The sequence below is a fragment of the Colobus angolensis genome, unplaced genomic scaffold, assembly GCF_000951035.1.
Source record: "Colobus angolensis palliatus isolate OR3802 unplaced genomic scaffold, Cang.pa_1.0 Scaffold501, whole genome shotgun sequence".
In the NCBI taxonomy this organism is placed as follows: domain Eukaryota; kingdom Metazoa; phylum Chordata; class Mammalia; order Primates; family Cercopithecidae; genus Colobus; species Colobus angolensis.
In genome coordinates, this window is record NW_012118500.1 from 565,985 (window position 1) to 580,769 (window position 14,785).

Consider the following 14,785-nt stretch of genomic DNA (forward strand, 5'->3'; position numbering starts at 1 on the left):
GGGGGATTGGCTCTGTTTCAGTGTTGGGGGAAGGGAGAGCTGGACTTGCGAAGAAGGGCCGAGACCCAAGTGTCCGGGGTGCTTGGAGATGGAGGCGGCATTGGGCTCTAGCGGGCAGGGCCGGGAGGGTGGCACCGGCGAGGGGAGGGAGGGAGCGAGCGAGCGAGCGGGGCACAGGGGTGAGGATTTCCAAAGGCCTGAGCGGTGCGGGCGGCTCAGTGAGAAAGGCGGGTGAGTGAGAGGGGGGCACGGGGGCGGGGACAATTGGAAGAAGGGCTGGTTGGCGGGGGTGGGGGGAACAATGGAGTGGGGGAATGGGGGCAGCGACAGAGTGGGGCAGGAGGGCGGGCGTGGGGATGAGGGCTGATGTAACGGGAGAGCGAGGTGGTGGGAGGGACTGGGGTGTAATGGTAGTTGGGGAGTCCGGCGAGGCGGGAGGGGCGTTGGAAGGGCGGTGGGTAGCGGAGAGTGGTAGGAGGGGAAGATACTGAGGTAATGGGATGGGGCAGGTGTACAACGGTAGGGCGATTGGGAGGAAGAGGAGAAAAAGGTGGGGAGGATTTAGGGTGGCAGAGTGGGGGCAGGGGTACAGAATATGAAGTGGGGGTGAGGGGCTAGTCGGGGAGGAAGAGGAGGTGGGGCGGAGTTGGCCAGGAAGAGGACTGTCATGTCCAGATTAGGTCCGGAGCCGGGCTATGGGGGTGTCAGACTGTGATTAGGGGAGGTGCTTCCTCTCCCAGTCGAGGCATGGTCCCTTGAGGGGGGATTCCAAGCTTCAGGGTGCGGAGAGAGGAGGGGGCGGGGCTGAGGTGGAGGGGGTGGGGCTGAGGTGGAGGGGACGAGGTAAGCGCCCCAAGGTTGGAACTGGCAGCGGTTCCCCCGGGGCGGCGGGAAGCGAGGTGGGCGCTGGTGCGGGTCCCGGCTGTGGGACTAGGAGGCAGGGCAGGGGTGCGGGCTGCTGGTTTTCCGACACAGTAGCCGGAGGGGTCGGGCCCTGAAGGCCAGGTCCAGGGCTTGGCGCGGGGGAGATGTCGGGGTCCCTGGCAATCCGTGGGTTTGGTAGTCTGTGACGCAGTTGTCTAATTTCTGGCTATTAGGTGTGGGGGTTGGTACCATGGAACCCGCTTCCCTGGAGGGATGGCTAGGCCCTAGGCCGCGCGCCACGCCCGGGGGGCGCTACTTCTCCCAGGCGTGCTGGGAGGGTGCTTGAGGGGTTTCCTTTAGGGTTTGTCTCCAGTCAACGGGTGTGAAGGGGAAAGGTGGTCCCGCGGAATTCTGGGACTTGTAGTCGCGGCCGCGCCGGACCGCGGTTGGGTTGGGTGCACGTGGGTAACTGTGGAAACGAGTCCCGGCCTGCAGCGCGCCCTCGGAGCCTTCCTGCTCGGAGAACTTGTGCTTTATTCCCAGGCCAGCCCCTGCGCGCTCTCGGGAGGCGATTGAGTTCCCAGAAACGGAGTGGCTCCCCAGCCGTTCTCCCTTGCGGGAGGGAGAGCCCAAGCCAGGCGCAGCCCTCTCAGGCTTGGGTTCTTGATCCCCAAGTGAATTTCCCCCTGCATTTTGTTGGCCTCACTCGCGGAATAAATGCTTGTTCTAGTACCATCATACGCACAGGTTGTGGGAAAACATTCAAGAAGCAATACAATGTAAAGCAACCTTTAGAATGGTATATTTAATTATGACATCCAGTGTATGTAAGCACTGGGTTTAAACATTGCCTTACATAAATACGAGAACACAGTGGAGGTAGATGTAACCCTCGTAAAGATAATGTAGACTATGTGTTGGTATTTCTTGGGGTGTTTGAAAAAATAACCCACTTGAAATGAATGATGGAGGTGGCTTAATGGAATTTAGGGTGGAAATAACGAAAGTGAGCAAAGGTGATATGTGATGTCTTCAATTTTCAAAGAAACTTGGAAAGCAAATGAGAATAGAAGAAAACTAAGAAGTGGAGAACCGTAAGACTTTTTTTTTGTTTGCTTGCTTGGTTTTTAGCTGCAGGCTGCAATTCCTTCTCTCCTTAATATTAGAAACCTTCCTCTCCATAGGTAGACTCCCTAAACATCACATCCTTCACCAGTTCGCTTTACTGTTTACAGGGAAGGCACTCCAGAATCTGTAATGTAGAAGGCTAAGATTAATGCAGAGATGATAGATTTTTGTATGTAAAATATAAGATATTATGAAACTATTGTCAACATGGTCATTAGAAGAATATTGTAATTTTTCTGATGATAAAATTATTACCAAGAAGTCCTAAGGTTTGTAAACCTTTTGGTGTGATTACAAATATACTGAACTTGGATACTTGATTGTTTGATGGTTCTTTTCATGATGAGTGAAAAATTGGGCAATGTGTGTGGTGTTCTTGTGGAGATCATTTATATCTATCTGTCGTATTTTACATAATCTTGTGGTGAAATATCCAGGAAACTCTTGGTAGTATATAAATATGTACAAAAATGTGCATTTAACTCTGGAATTTTTTCTTGCAGAGGGTAAAGTGATGGGTTGAAAAACATGCAAGAGCTATAATTGTCTTCAAAATGGTGTTTTTAAAGAAAATATGAAGCTAGTCATAGCTTTCCCTTTTTCTTTTGTTCTGTTACATCCCAAAAAGCAGGTGCTTTTTATACGCATGCAGCCCACCTCCCTCTATTCCCCAAAGCCCTAGGCTCCTACACAATATCACTGTACACTTTCTGCTCTGGTTTTTAGGTTCCTTTTTGATTTTTGGCCCTTGGGGGGGGCCTTTATTTTCTTGTGAACCTAGCTGTTCATTTAAACAGATGGTTCTTACACGTTACGTAGAATTTTTGACTGTTTTATATTAAGAAGGATTTTTAGGTAATCTTGTCTGTAACATTGCCAGAAAAGAAGGCCTGCCTCATTTTCTCTATCTTCTTCTCTGTTCTTAACCTCTATGTACCCCTACTGACACTTAATCATATTTTTTCAAACTTTATCATTATCTCCTTTTCTGTTTTTATGTTAAGTTGCTCCCAGCAGCTCTTCTTGGCTTATTACCTTCTTCCTGGCTACATGTTTACATTATTATCTCAATCATCATCATCTGCTAATTATAACTAATAATATCTAATAACCCTTCTAACTCAGCAGTGTAAAGATCAACCTGTGAGAAACTGACCTCATCATGATCTCTTGTTGTATCAGTTAGGATGCCTTTGCCAATACAATGCTCAAATTAATGGCTTAAATAATAGGGCTTATTATTGTTCAGTGGCAAGAAACCTAGAAGTAGTTGGTTCTAAAGCTGGTGCAATGGCTTAATAATGTCATTAATGATCTAGGCTCTTTGCATCTTTTTCTTCTTCTAATTGTTTTAGCTTTTATTCCTCAGGCTCATTTGCCTCATGTCTGCAGTATGGTTGCTCTAGCACCACACATCATGCCTGGATTGGAAAGCAGGGAAGGTGCATATTTCCTTATAACTCCCTGTTAACGGAGAAGTCTTTTGCAGAAACTCACTTTGGAGAGTTCCATTTCAGTGTTATTGGATCGAACTGATCTCGTACCACTGCTAGCGGTGAGGGAGGCTGAGGCAGTGAATGTCTGGCATTTTCCAGCATCTCTTGTAAGATATGGCCTTTCATAGGGTGGAAGAAGGGTGAGAAGAATATGCTGGGTTGGCAGCTTGCAGGTTATATCCCTGAACCAGCTACTTCGGCCAGCTGTCTCTGGCTTGGTCTCAACCTTTATGTTGATTTAATTTCTGCCTTATTCTAAAAAGAATGAGGGGTGACTTGCTAAATATAGATAAAATCCTATCAAGAGAAGGAAAATTTATATATAGACTTATAAGGTACACAGAAACACTTGCCATATGTTAGAAATATTTGGCACTGAGCTTCTTAATAGTCAAAACAAAGAAGAGAACAAAACTAACACATTTTATTCATTTGGTAAATGAAACTACAGTAATTTTAATAACCCACACTGAAATCCTGGACATTTCTTATCCTCTTCTTCCCTGGTCAGTGGCAAGGAGAGATTGCATCTCTTCCCATGCCCGGCCTCTCTTTCCCATACCTATTGCCATGGCCTTATGTCTGAGACAGCCTCTCTTACCGTGTTACAATAACCAGCAATACATTTTTCTTCCTTTTTTTTTTATAGAGGTGGGGTCTTGTTATGTTGCCTAGGCTGGACTCGAACTCTGGGCTTCAGGGGTCCTTCCACCTCAGTCTCTGAGTTGCTGAGACTATAGGTGCACACCACAGTACCCGTCTCCAGCTGCCCTCAGTGCTGCTGTTTTAGAATTTTTCTTTACTGTGCTCCCTCTCTGGCAGACTCTCCTTCCATGGAATCTCTGAAGCAGTGCTTCCTTCTGTTACTCAGTTTTGTGTTATATAACAATAACTGCTTGTTTACTTTTATTTACCTTCCCCAATTAGATTATTACCTTTTTGAGATCTGGGACCATGTCTTACCTAGTATCCACTTTAGCATCTAGCATGATGCCTTGCATAGGTCCCCAAATATGTATTGAATTGAACTTAAATGATCAACTATTGAATAACTTGTGCATTATCTAGGAAAAGTAATTCTTCTTGCTGCTGTTGTCTTTCATTATCTTTAGATTTTTCTTCAAGGAACACAAGCTTTCACCTATTCATTCTTTGCATTTTTTAGACAAAGTCAGTTGTATGCAAACTAATATTTCTTTTTCAAATATATGCAAATATCAGTTTTAGAGAACGTGGCATGGAGAAATTCTCAAGGAGAGAGTAAAATGCTGGTAATGTGCTGAGGGAACAGAAGGAGCGTTTGTGAATGTGCACACATCCATTTCTGGTCTCCCGTGTCAATATCCTACCTGCAGAAGGTGAAGGCAGCATTAACAGGTCTGATGTTAAGGGGCCTAGAGTGTTTGTCCTTTTCCCTTCTTTTTATTTTATATCCGTATTCTGGTCCTAAGGATTTATTTCTTAAGTTAACAATATAGTGAGATCGCTCAAAGTCTTTCTTCATTTAGACTGTAAATTGAAGTTCAGATTTATACAGTAAAATTTTCTTTGATGAATCATAAATGCTGGTAAGTTTTTATAGTTGGTCAGCTTCGATTGGTGTTAATTCTTCTCATAGCTTGCTTTTTTCTTTTGAAATTTACATTAAGAAAAGTACCTCCTTCCGGCCGGGTGCGGTGGCTCAAGCCTGTAATCCCAGCACTTTGGGAGGCCGAGACGGGCGGATTACGAGGTCAGGAGATCGAGACCATCCTGGCTAATACAGTGAAACCCCGTCTCTACTAAAAAATACAAAAAACTAGCCGGGCGAGGTGGCGGGCGCCTGTAGTCCCAGCTACTTGGGAGGCTGAGGCAGGAGAATGGCGTGAACCTGGGAGGCGGAGCTTGCAGTGAACTGAGATCCGGCCACTGCACTCCAGCCTTCCAGCCTGGGCGACAGAGCAAGACTCCGTCTCAAAAAAAAAAAGAAAAGTACCTCTTGAGAAGTATTCTAAGCAGAACATGTATTTAAAAATGTGTTTTAAGAAGAAAAACACTGAAATACATTTTAAATAGAATTAGGTATTTTAACAATCATTGTATGACAGTTTTAGATGTAGCAAAGTATTTGCTACTTCAGGTTTGAATTGCTTTTAATCAGAAAATGCTGTTAATGAGTTATGTTCAATCTAGGAAGATAGGCTTGTCGCTTATAACTAATGTACCGAGTAAAGCACTAGATATAAAAAAGACCCCAGCCCTCTTCAAATAGCATTACCTGTGGTATCCTTTATTCTAGTTCTGCCTTTGAGGATTTTTTTTTTCCTTGTGAAGTTTTTTGCTGGCCTGTATCAGTAGATTTGCAGAGATGGGGAGTAATCCATTTGTATCTGTAATGGACACTGTCAGTCTTGTGGGGCCCTGACTCTTTGTCTGGTTGAAGAATTCTTACCCTAGCAGGCAGATCTTCTCAGACACACTCACCTGAGACTGTGAACCTGAGGCTGGAGGCAAGGAAAGAAGAGTAGCCCATGTGACCATTTTCTGGAGGGATGCACAGTGGTGGCTGCCGTGCTGCTTCTAGAGGCAAGGTCTAGTTGTGGCTGCAATGATGATGCAGTCTGCTGTGTGCCCTTATAACCAGGGGGAGATTCTGCAAACTGTCTAATAGCACTCCCCCTTTTTTATAAATCCTTTTTTGTTTAAATTAGCTAGAATTAGTTTCTGATGCTCTCCACTAAGAATTCTAATACTTCAGCATCCAGACTTGTCACTGTTGCTGATCAGATATGTGGTTGAAACCCTTGTGAAGAGCAGTGATGTGTTTTTTTCATCCTGGCTGCCTGTACATTCTGGTCAGAGGTGACCCAGAGGACTGGAGGAGGACACAGTCGGTACCAGCTGTGGGTGTAGGAATTGTGTTTGCTGGTGGTCAGGCAGGACTCCGAACCACACACTAGCCCAACCCACTGGGTCTCATCATGTACCACTCTTTACTGCTGCTTTTTCCTAATTCTTTGTCTCCCAAAAGTTGGGATGCCTAGGAGCTAATACGTAACTCCTTGTGCATTTTTTTTTTTTTTGGCTCTATGGGAATATTAGCTACAGAAATATGTGTGTGCGTGTGTGTGTGTGTTTTAGTGGAATGTTTATTTTGTTTAGCCAAAAATTACATCTGATGTACCAAATACCTTTTTAGTCAACGTTATTTAGGTATAATTTTATGTATTATAAAATTGTACTCATTTTAAGTGTTGTTTGGTGAATTTACTAAAGATATAGAACATTTCATTACCCCAAAAGTTCCCTTGGGCCCCCCTGTAGTCAGTGCTTCTCTCCCTGCCCCACTACCATAATTGTTGGCTTTTAACATATGTCATCTTAGGCCTCCTCCATGTTAGTTGATGAATTGTCACTTTGCTGTTCCTGAGGATATTACAGTATAATAAAGGCATGATAAATCTCTCATTTTTACTGAACTATGAAATCTAAAGGAAAACTATCAGTGCTGTATAAATTATCAATCTGATAAGTAATACTTTGCCGCATGGAAGTGTCTTGAGTTAGATGACTTGTTCTGGTGAGCAGCTTTCCAGTCGATGGCTTTTCTGGCTTCTCTGTGGCCTGTAGACATGCAGGGCTCGGGTTTTCTCCACGGATGTGATGATGTCTTTTAATTGTTATTTGGGTCATGTTGGGAGGCAGGAAAGCCAAAATGGCTGGATTCAAATCCTTGCTCTGTCATCTCCTAGCTGAGGGACTGGAGGAGAGTTACCCAGCTGCTCTGTGTGGGCTTCAGAGCCCTCACACCTAAAAATTACCTGTTGAAGGCTGTGGAGTTGTTCAGTCACCAAGTGTTTATTGGGTAGCTACTACGTACCTGCTCTTCATCTTTCATGAAGTTTTCATTCTGGTGTAGGGGAGGGGGCAGAGAATAACAAGTAAATTGTGTAGTTTGTCAGATGGTGATAGGTTCTGTAGAGAAAAACAGCAGGGAAGGAGTGCATGTAGGCACCCCTGTGTGCGGGCGTCGGGTTGTGTGGAGGGTGTTGTAATTTTAAATAGCGGAGCCAAGAAAGGCTTCACTAAGGAGGTTTTAAGCTAAGCCCTGATGGAGGTGAGAGGCCATTCCAGGCAGAGAGAACATAAATGCAGCAGCTCAGAGTGGAGAGCAGGCCTGTATTTGAGGAACAGTAGAGGCTGGGGTGCTTAGAGTAGAGGTGTGGGGGCAGGCGGGGGGAAGAAAGTAGGAGGCAAGATTATAAGTAGTCCCAAGGATTAAATGAGATGAAACACATAACATGTTTTTGTTGCTTGTAATTACTGTGTGATGACAGTCTCCTAGGTAGACTTTAAAAAATAACTCTTGAGAAGAAAAGAGGTTATAAGAAAGAACAGAACCAAATGAGGCATTCCCTCACTCAGCCATTCAGCAGACATTCAAGGGTTTTTCTGCTGCCAGGTGCTGCTGTCACAGGCAGGACTGCGTTGGGGAGACCGGGACTTCAGGAGCTTCCTTCAGTGAGTTCAGTGTGGAGACAGAGAAGGAATTGGATGCATGGAATGGTGATGCCTGCTAGGTTAGATGGATGCCCAGGGGGGCTTTGAGAACATGTGGGGAATGGTTAGCAGTTGTCATGTGAGTTTTAGCTTTTGACGTTTTATGATGTGAAGAACAGGATCTGTGTGCATGTGCAGGTGGTACATGGGGTCAGGTGGGAGCTTTCCAAGGCCAGCGACAACATGGTGGTGACAGAGAACTGTAGCAGGAGAGGGTGGGTGTTTGGTAGGCTAGAGTGGAGGGGAAGGTGAGGTGCGGGGATAGGCAGGAGCTGGTGGCAGGGGTGGGGTGGGGGGCGGTGGGAAGGACTCAAAAGAGGCACCAGGGAGAGAGTGTATGAGTGGAAAGGAACTGAGAGAAGAAAGCTCTGAAGTGGGGCACAGGGAGAGAGGAGGAGCAAAGGGGAATGGGGAGGGACTAACACGAATTCAGTGATAATCTTGGATTTGCCTCATCTGCTTTGCCTCCATTAACTCATTTAATCCTCACAACAGCCCTCAATAAGTTAGGGACTGTTATTATCTCCATTTCACAGATGAGGAAGCTGAGGTGTAGAAAGGACAACTCACCTTTTCAAGGTCGCACAGCTTATAAGTGGTGAATTGGGATTCTAACTCAAGCATTCTGACTGTGGTCTTGGTAACCCTTTACTGCCACTGAAATCATTCTTAACATTTTGTTTGTGCTTTTCATTGAACCCTGATTGGAACATTCACTGCATGTATATTGGAATTCTTTTTTTTTTTTTCTTTTGTCGCTGGCTTATGAATGATGATCAACAGAGCCAGTTGATGTGATTATCTCTTGGTTCTTTTCTTCTTGGAATGAGTCTCAGCAGGATCAGGATCTGGGATTTCTGAGTCTCTTCTTTCCCATTCTTCTTCATCCCCTCTCATTTTTGCTGGTTTGCTTATAATGAGAGTAGGCATTTAAAAACTGATTTTAAGTGGGAAACTGAAGAATTGTGGCAAAGTATTTGCATACTCTTAACTAATGAAATAGTCATTTTTAGTTTTCTTAGATTTTATTTAAATAGACTTGTTATTTTTAAATATAGGAGATCTCAGTGACATTGCAGCAAAACTAGAAAACAACTACTAACATCATTTTTGCTTAACATTTTTGAAATTATTTTTCTCTTTTTTTTTTCCTGTAGGTTAGAGTAAGTTTAATGTCTTGTCCTACATATGCAATTCCCAAAATTAAACCACAGATCACTTCTTAATTATTAATTAAACAGGAAACGGGATAGTTGTACATTTAAGTCCAATAGCTAGTGAATTAGTAGTTTTAAACACCATCACCTTGTGATCTCTTCTGCCCTGTCTTTTTGCAGTTCTAGGTTCAGTCTGTCTCAGTGTCTTCTACGTTCTAGTAATAATAGGGATGAAAACAATTAACCTTGGTTGGCACATAATATGGACCAGCACTGTGCTAAGTGCTTGACATGCACCATCTCATTTAATAATCCTCACAGTAGCCTCACAAAGATGGTTCTGTTATTTCGGCTTTGTGGATGAGGACACGGGCACAGTGAAGTTTGGAAGCATGTACAGGGTCACTCAGTTAGGACTCAGTTGGAGCTCTGACTCCAAACTAGGGCTTTCTGTTATCAGAGCTGATTGACATTCTTTAACCAAAATCTGGGCTCATTTAACAGTAGTGAAATGAAAGGATTTTTACTCTGAACTACCCAGTGATTCTGTGTTCTTCAGTGGGTAGCACAGATTATTTGTGCTCACCTTCAGTGGGTAGGTGGGGTGAGGAGAATGAAGCTAGGGCCCTTTGTACCGTGTCACATTGGGAGTGCAGCCAGACTGGGTGTCCTGAAGTGACTGAGTCCCTTGGGATAGCACCAGCAGGCACAGGCAGTGTGGTGGGCGATGGATGGATGCTGCCTCCCTTGGGCGGATGGTTTCTTCTTGCAGCCCCTTTTTTGAGTCCTGCAAGAGGAAGAAAAAGCCAGCAGCATTATGCTTGGATGGCTTTAATTTTGGATCTGTGTTCAGTGAAAATGCTGAGTCACTTTGAATGACCTGCTCCCTTATCAATTTTCTCCCTTGACTTTTGGCTTTTGTGCCTTGTAAATAGCAAATATTTATTGATGAGGAGAATGAAGTTAGTTAACACCTTCCTCACCTTCTACTTTCAGTTCTTTCAGTTTTTACCCTGCTTTTCATCTCTGCAATCTTTTTCCTGGACCTTGGCCTTTTCGTCATGTGCTGATAGGGTATGGTGAATGAGTTAGATTCCTGTCTAGAGGTGCTGAGGTTGTTCCAGGAGTGGATTGGCTACTGGCAGGCCAGGGATTGAGTTGAGAGTCCGGGATAGAATCTACTTCTCTGGTTACATGTTAGAATCACCTGGGCTGCTTGAGAAGCACGTGGTGCCCCACACCCATTTTTATTTGATTGATCTGGATTGGGACCCTGGTATTTGGTGTTTTTCAATCTTCTTAAGTGATTCCACTATGTAGCCAATGGTTTCATTTAAATATTAATAGCTTAATTAGGAAGCTGGGTTTATTTTGGGCTGTGGGGATGGGGCTCAAAAGATGCAACAGCTCCCCCATGGGCACTGCACTAGGCAGATTGCACAGACCCTTCCTGCTCGCCTATGACATAATAGTCAACACTTGGTAGTGCTTCCCCTGTGCCGTGCACTGTTTGAAGCACAGTGCAGCATTAACTCATTTAATCCTCATGATATCCTTATGAGGCAGGCACTGTGATGATCATGCCTTATGAGGCAGGCACTGTGATGATCATGGCTACTTGTAGCCATGAAGGACATGTAGTATGAAACTGACCCATAAACCTAGGTTTTGGTTTTTCCTAGGTTTACAGTATAGAAAACATTTCAGATCTTTGTGTTTTAATAATTTAGTCTCAAATGTGAATGTATTTGTTTTTACAAATGAAACTGAGACCTGTGCCATGTCATATAGCTAGTGACTATCAGTTAATATACAGCGTTGTAAATTGGTATTGTAAATCATTTAAAACACTACTTTTTTATGGTTTTGACATAGATTTTATTTTATGGTACATTTTATATTTCAGGTTATTTGAGATGTAACTCATTTTTAATGTGATCTTTTTTACTTAAAATTGCATTTTGTACTTTTTGAAAACATATGTACTATGATCTTTGAGTGTGTATTAGATCTTCACTGACTTGTGATCTGACCTACCTCTTCACATTCTGGCTACTGGAACTCTCCAGGATACTAAGCAAAACTAATAGCAACATTTTAAGCATGCTCAAATCCGGCCATGGTAAAACCCAAACTCAGCACTCCTTCAAACCCACATGCATTTCTAGTCTCCCCTTTATAACCAACTTACTGAGCAAGTTGTCTTTGCTTGAAATAGTCTTGTATTTCTTCATCATTCATACTATCCTCAGCCCACTTTGTTCTGGTCTCAGTTCTGTCATTGCAGTCTTCTCTGAGGTCACGGAGTAACCTTCATGTTGCTAAATTTAGTAACTATTTTTAAAGCATTTATTCCCCCGTTTATTGGTACCTGCCTTGTGCTAGGTTTGCGCTGTTGTAGGTACAGGTTGAATACCCTTTATCTGAAAATATGAAACCCAAAATGCTCCAAAATCTGAAACTTTTGAGTGCTGACATTACACTTACAGGAAAGAAATATTCATTGTAGCTTTTCAGATTTTTGGATTAGGAATGCTCAACTGGTAAGTATAATACAAACAACAAAACCTGAAGAAATCTGAAATCCGAAATGCTCTGGTCCCAAGCATTTCTGATAAGGGATACTCCAAAATATATTGGGATAGAGTAGTGAATAAAGCAAAAGGAAGTCCCTATCCTCATGGAGTTTGGGCTCTAGGAAGAGTGACAAAGACATAAATAAATATGTGATGTAACGTCAGGATCATGGAAGACTTCCTGTTGTATGACTCTACTAATGTAAAATGTCTAGAGTAGGCAAATCTAGAGAGACAGAAAGTAGATTAGTGGTTGCCTAGGGCTGAAGAGGGGTGAAGGGAGAAATGGGGAATGACTGCTAATAAAAATTTTTATAATTAGATTGTGGTGATATTTGCACAACTCCGGATATACTGAAACAATTGAATTTTACACTATAATGAGTGAATTGCATGCTATGTGAATTATATTTCAACAAAGCTATTAATATCAGGAAGGTGTAAGTGCTATGAAAAATAATCTAAATCCACTGGGAGATGGAGATACTATTTTGCATAAAGAAATTAGATGAGACGTCTCTGATGAGGTGATATTTAAATAAATATGTCAGGAAAGATAGCTGTTGAGCCTGTGAACATCAAGGGTCAAGGAGACTGAGGGGCACAGTAAATGCAAAGGCCCCGAGGTAGGAATTCACTTGAATATTCACGAGTTGTGTGGCTAGAATGGAGTAGGCAAGGATAATGTATTGGGATGACTTAGGTCAGATCCCGTAGAGCCTTGTGAGGACTAGAATTTTTTTTTTTTCTTTTATGCTGCAATAGCAAATACAACATCTCAGTGATTCAAGTAAGTGGTTGTTACGCATCCTTTGTGGGTTGGAATGGGTGTCTGCTCCACATCGTTGACATTCTCATCCCTAGTCTATGTGAAACTCATGGGAAAAGAGGGCATGTATTTCTAGAAGGAAGGAAACAAGGCAAATCTGAACAGTGGCTCCCAACCACAGTGCACCATTGGCTTTAACAATTTTTGTTTTCCCATATCACGTTATAAAATTGACTTTTCAGGAGCCTGAGCCATGTGACCCATGGCTTGAAACACCCTTAAGCTAAGCATTCTCTGGTGAATCCCAGTTAGAGAGGCAGATCCCTGTACCTCAGTTGTGTTCTTGTTCTGTTCCAGAGACATTTAGATGAGTGCCGATTAGATGGTAACCTTTAATTTTGTCCAGTAATGTTTTGCTTTTTTGACAATAACATGGTCATGATTTTGCCCTTTCCTTCTGCCACCTTTATAGGTTTATTTCATCCTTTTCATCGTCATCAAAAAGCATTTATTAAGACCATAATACTATTTAAAACTTTTATACCTGAGAGAATTGCTCAGCTGGAGTTTAATAATAAAACACTTTGATGACGCTTTAGTGACCAGAAAAGTGAATTGTGCTTAAAAATAGAAATTTAACATTGGTGTTAAATCTTTTCTGTACCATTATTTCCCTGGGGGGAAAATGGTGAATTGTTTTAGACTCAGGCAGTTTAAAAATTTTTTTCTTTAATACTAAATTATTTTAAGTGTGTGCTTGCTTATTGGCAGCTTTGGGTAGGAAATGCTGCTGCTTTTTTCCTATTACAGAGTGTGAAGATAAATTGATATTTTTGCTTTGATTGGAAATAATTTAGAATGGAAGAAGTAGCCTTGGATTGGGAGTTAGAAGATAGGAGTTTTGCCCAGCTTGGCCATAGCTAGCTCTCTGACTCTGCTCAAACTAATAAAATGAGAATTGGACAAAAGAACATGAACCATTGAGTGCCTCACTCGCTCTCATCTCTCACGTGCAGTCCTGTTAGTTTTTCCTTACAATGCAGTCACATTTTATATAGTGATTGGTTCTAAAGTCCCTATGTAAGGTGAAGATCATTGGTGTTAAAAATACCACTGGAAACACTTGCAGAAGATTCCCCTTTGGAAGCTGCCTCAGAAGAATCCAGCACAGCCCATTCCTTCCTCCAGCATTGGAATAGATCACTGGCTGTTTATTTGAGCACCAGTTGAGCATCTGGCCTTGGCTTCAACTTCAGTTTAGGGACCATGTTTTATGAAAATACATCACTTTAAATACTCAACTCATACCATATTGTGAGATGCACAAAATCTGATTGGCGTGTGGAAACAGACCAATGGAGTGACTATTCACGTGTCACGCCTCATGCTCATTAAGGGGTGGGCAGTTAATGAGACAACTGAAATTTCTTTTCATCTTGCTTCTTCCTTTTTTTTTTTTTTGACCAAATGAGAAGAGTTGAATTTGTGTGAGCTAAATGTCTATTTTCTGTAACTCCAGTGTACTCAGAGGCTCTCCTCTCCACTTTTACAGCCACTGTCTAACGGCCCTAATCCTTTCCCACCTCAGTCACTTCTAGTCATCTCCATAAATGGCCACTCTAAATTCAGATCACCCATCATCTTTGCTGCACACTTGTCCTAGAGTGATCTTTTTAAATAACTCTCTTGATCAGAACACTTCCATGGCACCAAGACTCACAGGAGTGCTTCTCAGACTTCCCACCAATGTTTTCTTGTGCAGAGTTTGGTGAATTAACTTGTCTCAGGATTCCGGGAGCACAGCTTGATGTGGGGATTATGTTTGTTCTAATGTAAGATTGTCATATTATTGTTGATTAGAATTGATGCTGCTGCAATGTGCCATGCCTGTCATTACGTTTGCATGGTCTCTGGTGCCCCTGTTCGAAGTACAGATCCTTAGGAGATGAAATCTAAATGCTCAAGCAGGATTCACAGGCCCTTGTGGAGCTTACATTCTAGTGGGAGAGGATGATGACAAATATATAATGTCAGATGGCATTAATGCTGTAAAGAAAAGCAAAGCATGGTAAGATGATAGAGTGAAGAGGGGGCTCTGTTGATCTGGCAAGGTTATGTGAGGAGCTGATTTTTAAGAATTTTATCTTAATTGACAAATAATTGTATATATTTATGGAGTACAATGTGATGTTTTGATATGTGCATAATTGTGGAGTGATCAAATCAGGCTAATTAACATATCCATCAAAGGTGATA

General features: G+C 42.7%; 1 protein-coding gene across 2 annotated transcripts in view; it reads left to right on the forward strand.

Annotated features, from left to right (window-relative positions):
• The window catches only part of DCUN1D4 (DCN1, defective in cullin neddylation 1, domain containing 4), a 73,613-nt gene that overhangs the window by 561 nt on the left and 58,267 nt on the right, over positions 1 to 14,785 (forward strand). The window lies entirely within an intron of this gene.